General features: G+C 27.7%; 1 long non-coding RNA gene across 1 annotated transcript; it reads left to right on the top strand.

The window, feature by feature from the left end:
* The first annotated feature begins 1,964 nt into the window (after positions 1 to 1,964).
* LOC105208725 (uncharacterized) lies at positions 1,965 to 3,025 on the top strand. The gene is made up of 2 exons (XR_851543.3): positions 1,965 to 2,245; positions 2,314 to 3,025. It is a non-coding gene; the product is annotated as an uncharacterized LOC105208725 (long non-coding RNA).
* The last annotated feature ends 2,694 nt before the right edge of the window (positions 3,026 to 5,719 follow it).

The raw sequence follows: 5,719 nt of genomic DNA, 5'->3' as shown, positions 1-5,719 counted from the left end.
CAACAGCGTCGCAGTGCATTTTTAATTGTTTCTTTTGCTTTTTTGTAAACTCTTATTTACATACTCTAATTAGTATGCGGGTGTGGTGTGGAATTCACAAACCCTTCTTTTTCGTTTCCCCCAACTGCTTCGTGTCTCATTTGTACTTCGAATTCCGCATTTAACTATTCGATAATATTTATTTATATAAATGCCCTGCTTTTAATGCGTAAAATTCATTGCCAAAGACATTCATACAATTCATTTGCTGCACATGAATTAAATGAATTAAGTAATGATTTACATAAATTTATCTACGCTTCATTTGTAAGGCCCTCACAGGTGTGCGTGGCTCCAATATTAATGAAGAAGCACCTATGAGCAAACGCTGTATAGACACCTGTCATTAACATGACTCTGTTCCTTTTTAACAGTGCTGCTAAAAGTGATCAAAAATTTCTGCAATTTTAACAGCGGCTTTAAAACATTTTGGAAGTAGCGCTGTTAAATGTGACTGTTGTACAGTGGAGCAAAATTCTCAAAAATTACGGAAAAAAATGTCAAACAAATTTTAAAATCTCAAAGTCTTCACGTCTTTCTCCACATGCAGGTTTTCCATGCTGAATTTCGAAATTGGAACTCTCACTGAAGCGCATTGTACATTGAGACCATATTACACCAGAAAGGTCCCACATTCCCTTTCAGTAAAAAAGTCACATATTCTTCTATCTAGGAAGAAATATTTTTTTATCACAAGCTCTGTTTATACTGTCTATACTCAAATTTACATTCAAGAACTTATTTCATATTTCGTTTTAGTAACTTACTACTGCTTTAGTTGAATCTCGGTCTGTATGACTGTCAGATTGCTGTACAGTGGAGCAAAATTTTCAAAAAATATAGAGCAAAAGTCCTCATCAATATTTTAAATCTAAAGATCTTACTCTCTCCCCTTCCTATCCAGTTTTTCGAAGCAGAATTTCGAATTGAGAGCACTCACTGAGTAAATTGGTATCAAACTTTACTTTAGAAAGGTCTCACAGGTCGCTTACCGTAAAGAAATCACACATTCTTGTATCTAAAAATAAATTTATTATTATTTCAAGCTCTGTTTTACTCGGTACTCTAATTTTTATAGGAAAACTGTAAATATTGTCTGATACACTTGTTTCATATTTCGTTTAAGTAAGTGTCTTAATATTGCTCTAGTTGTATCCCTGTCTATATGCTCGTTTAAAATCCTCGTCCCATCTTTTACACCCATTTTTGTAGCGTTTATGTCGAGTTTTCGTTTTTCTTAAACATTTTGTTTCATAAAGTGTCATTTCTATGTTGAATTCATATTTTTGTGTGAGATTATTGATTTTTTTGTTTTATCTGGTTTTGTACTCGTGTTTTATCTTTGCTAGAGATCGTTATTTTTAATAGTTTCAAGCTATGACTGAGGCCTAAGCCCTCTAAAATCATTATTGCTCTATATTTAAAATTTTTTTTAATCCTATCAGGCTAGAAATCTATTCATTTAACTGAGTTAAAATTACTGGTTTAAAAAAAAAAAACGTTGTGTGGCGATTGTTTAAATATATATTTTGTCTATAATAGAGGCTTTTATTCAAATTATTTTTTAACCTTAAATTTTTAAATTCTTTTACTTGAACGTTCTTAAATTTAACTATACAAAAATTAATTTTTTTTGGTGTTTTTATGCGAATATTACTCCGAAAAGTTTTTTCGACCAATTTAGTCGGTCCTCAACCACTGTGCGCTGCCTTGTTTCTGCGCCGTTTCAACAGCAGCCCGTTAGAAGAGCTAATGTTGGAGTAACATTTTACATTCACGTTGTATGCTGCTGTGCTGCCGAGTTTTTCAGAATAACAGAACCATTTTTAATGTAAAAAAATAAAAGAAAATAAAATCATTTTTTCTCATCTTTCTTAAAAGTTTATTAGTGAACAATAAGAAACGCCAAATGTTGACAAGTAAGACATTTCACAGCAAAGCATACACTAGATGATGATAAGTAAGAAGATAGTTGAAAATAAAAATGTTTTGAGTCCATTTTGGTATAAATTTCCCGTTGCATTGCTGCACTGTTTGCTCAACTTCTCCTTCTTCTAGTCCCGCAATTGATTTAGAAAGCATTGACTCTTCTACCAGCATTAACATTGTGCGGATGCACCGGCTGATTGTTAAACCAAGCGCGTATTGTGAAGTAAAAATTTGCCGATAAAACGAGTATAATAACGATTATCAAACCAATCAAGAAGTACAATAATGAATCGGACATTTTACTTAATTCTTGCTTTAACTAATTGTGATGTGAAAATTTTTCAGGTGAACACTTGCAGACTACTTTTTTCTTATTAGCCGTAAATTGAGTGCGTGTGCGTTGCCAGACTATACAGCGACTGAAATAAAAATTTACGAAATTCTCTTTTTCCGCTAAAAAGTGTGGCAAAACTGTCACTTTTAGTTTACCGCTATGCGAAAACAACAGTGCAAGAGCAAAAACAGGAATGTGGATGATTGCAAAATGGCAGTCGAAAACATAAACTGTATATACAAAAGATTATCTGAGACGGAAAAGTTTGCCATGGAAATGTACGGCCTAATGGCCGTGTGGGGACTTTGGGTGATCCTTTTCATGTTTGTCTTTACGATAGTTGTCTGTTTGTTCTTATACGTACCATTGTGGTTCTACAAACAGTTCGTGGGAATGACGAACACCACCGAAGCGCTTGTGCAAAGAGACGACATACTGTAAAATTAACTGTTGATCGTGGGTCTACCATTTGCAGAGAAAACGAGAAAGTGGAAAGAGATCTGCGCAAATTTTTACTATTAATTATGTTTTTATTTTACATGAAAGGGTGCATTTTACGCTTATTTGTAGTTTTAGTGAGATTTTTGTACTTTTTTAATCAAAAAAGTGTTTTGTTTGACCCCGATAATCTAAGTTTTGTGAAAATTGTGTTTAACTATCTAATTTATATAAATTAAAAATCAAATATTAATTAATAAAAAATATTTTTTCCTAACCAAAATATTTAATTTTATTTATATTTTTATTTTCCCGCAAATAATATTTTTCTCTTAAAAATAATTTATTGAATTCCCTCAAAATATAATTATCAAAAAATTATAATTTACCAATAAAAAAATATAAAACCTTTTTCCAAAAAAATGCAGTTTTCTATAAAAATTAAAAAAAAAAAATATTAAAGTGGATTTTGCTTTTAAAGTTGAAAATTTTAATTTTTAATGAGAAAATATTTTTTATATTCAATAATTTATTTTAAAAAATTTTAAAATTCATAGCATATTTTTCTTTCTTTAATTTCCACAAAATAAACACCATTATTAAAAAAAAAAATTTTTGCAAAAATAAATTCAAATTGTTTTTTAAGCATTTTTTTTAATTTTAACCCGAAAAAAATATATATTGATTATTTTTAAATCAATTTGTCTCTTTTATTTTTTTTTAATTGTTAAATTTAAATTTTTTTTTCATAAATAATTTAAGAAAATTTGAAAAAAATTCTTGTCAAATTTCTGTAGCTATTATTTTGAAATTCAAAATTAAATATTTTATGTTTTTTTTTATTTTTTTTTATATATTTTTTATAAATATTTTTATATATATTTTTTATAAATTTTATATTTTTATATTTTTTTTCTATATTTTCTATATTTTTTATATATTTTTTATATATTTTATTTTTTAATAAAATATATCACGTTTTGGAAAACTGAAAATAAATTTCTATTTTTTCTTATTCAATTTTATTTTTATTCACTTAATATTTGTTTTATGTTATTGTCTTGTAAATACCTAAAATTCGTGTATTTTCCTCATGCTACCAACCTTTCTTCCACATTTCATTTAAAATAAAATAAAAATACTTTTTTTTTGTGTGGGGCGGAGTTTGGTTTTATTGTACTAATTATATTGATTTTCAACTGAAACGAAAAATGTGGCACGTCTTTTGTTGTGTCTTCTTCAAAGCAAAGAAAAACCAAACAGCATGCCACAAAAGCAAAAAATTATAAGTGTAAAAAACAAAGGTCGGGAACTCTCTAGAATTTAATTCTGGAGTTCTGATCTGCAACTATTTACAGTTGGTCTATTGTGTTGTAGGTTTGGCTGGATGGTGCTATTATTCCAAATAACCGAGGCAATTTGTGAGTTTTAGGCTAATAAATTCGTTGTCCAGTTCATTCTGAAGTCTTTATCATGGTGTTTTGTGTTTTTTCCGATTTTCAACCAGTAAGTTCAAGGCACTGCATTACCTGGTTTAAGGCTATCCACTCACCAGCGAGTGGTCCGAATTGTTGTCCAATACGAGGTCCGTGTACATGGGCGTTTGGTCGTCAAGTGTGGGAGGGGTGGGAATGTGTGAGTTTAGGTTTATCTTGCAGGTATCCAACTAGTCCAAATACGTTGTGTGTCCATTTACGAAGTCCAGCATCGTGCATGGGGTCGTCAAGTTTGATGGTGATGACTTGGCTCTTAACGGAATTGTACCATTTCGACTGGTTCATCCGGGTGCACCGTATCCTTCTTAGACATTATGCGGCAGCAGCACAAACTGACCGTAAAGGCAACGAGGCTACCCGTTGAAATCAGGCAAACCGGCAAGCATATATCCGGACAGCCGAAGATCATACTGATTTTTTGTTGGAAGCTCTGATTGTTCACAATTGATTTATGTGCAGTCGGACTCACGACTTTGTCACCACTGAAGATTTACGGAAAAACGAAGTCAAAAATTGGCCAGATCGCTAAATTTTTTAAGATTTTCTATATTAAGTTCCCGTTGTGGCAGGCATGCCCAATTATTTTTAAATAATTTTTTTTTTTTAATTGTTCAAACTTTTTTTTCTAATTTTTTTTTTTCAATTTTTATTTTATAATTTTGTTCAAATTTTAAAAAATTTTAAAAATAAGAAAAAATAAAGAAAAAAATTTGTTCGTCAAAATTATTTTTTATTAAATTTTTTTCCAAAAAATGCGTTTTATAATTTTTTTTTCAAATAAAAAACATTACAAAAATCCACAATAATTAAAATTTAAATATTATAATTTAGACTAAATTTTTCTTAATTAAAATTTGCTCCATGAAAATTAACATCAGTCAACCCTGTTAATTGTTTTATGCCGAAATCTGTTCGTGGGTTGCCAGATTTTTGTTTTTCTTAAAAATATTTACAAAAATTAATTTTTTATAAAAATATATTAAATTAAAAATAATTTGTAAAAGACAGATAATTTAATAATTTGAAAAAAAAAGATTGAAGTATAAAAATAAATTAAAAAAAAATTAAAAAATATTAAATTTTTGAAAAAAAAATAATATTAATATATAATTAAAAAAAAATATATATAAAATTTGAAATGATTTATAGATTTTTGAAATAAAAAATTATTAAATAAATTTTAAAAAGAAATTTAAATAATAAAGAAATATTAATTTATAATTTAAAAATAAAAAAAAAATATAAAATTTAAAATAATTTACAATATTATAGTAAAATAAATTAAAAAATTATGCATACAATTTTAAAATAATTTATATTTTATTCTTTGAATTATTTTTATTTATTTATTTTTTTGCTTGAAAACTTTTTTCAATTGAAAACGTATTTATATTTTTCCACAAAATTAAAAAATATATTTTTTTTTCGAAAAAAAAATGTATTTTAGTTTTCTTAAAAATATTTAAAATCAAATTTTTTACAA

Source organism: Zeugodacus cucurbitae, chromosome 5 (genome assembly GCF_028554725.1).
Source record: "Zeugodacus cucurbitae isolate PBARC_wt_2022May chromosome 5, idZeuCucr1.2, whole genome shotgun sequence".
Classification (NCBI taxonomy): Eukaryota; Metazoa; Arthropoda; class Insecta; order Diptera; family Tephritidae; genus Zeugodacus; species Zeugodacus cucurbitae.
This window is presented reverse-complemented; position numbering and strand designations above follow the sequence as displayed.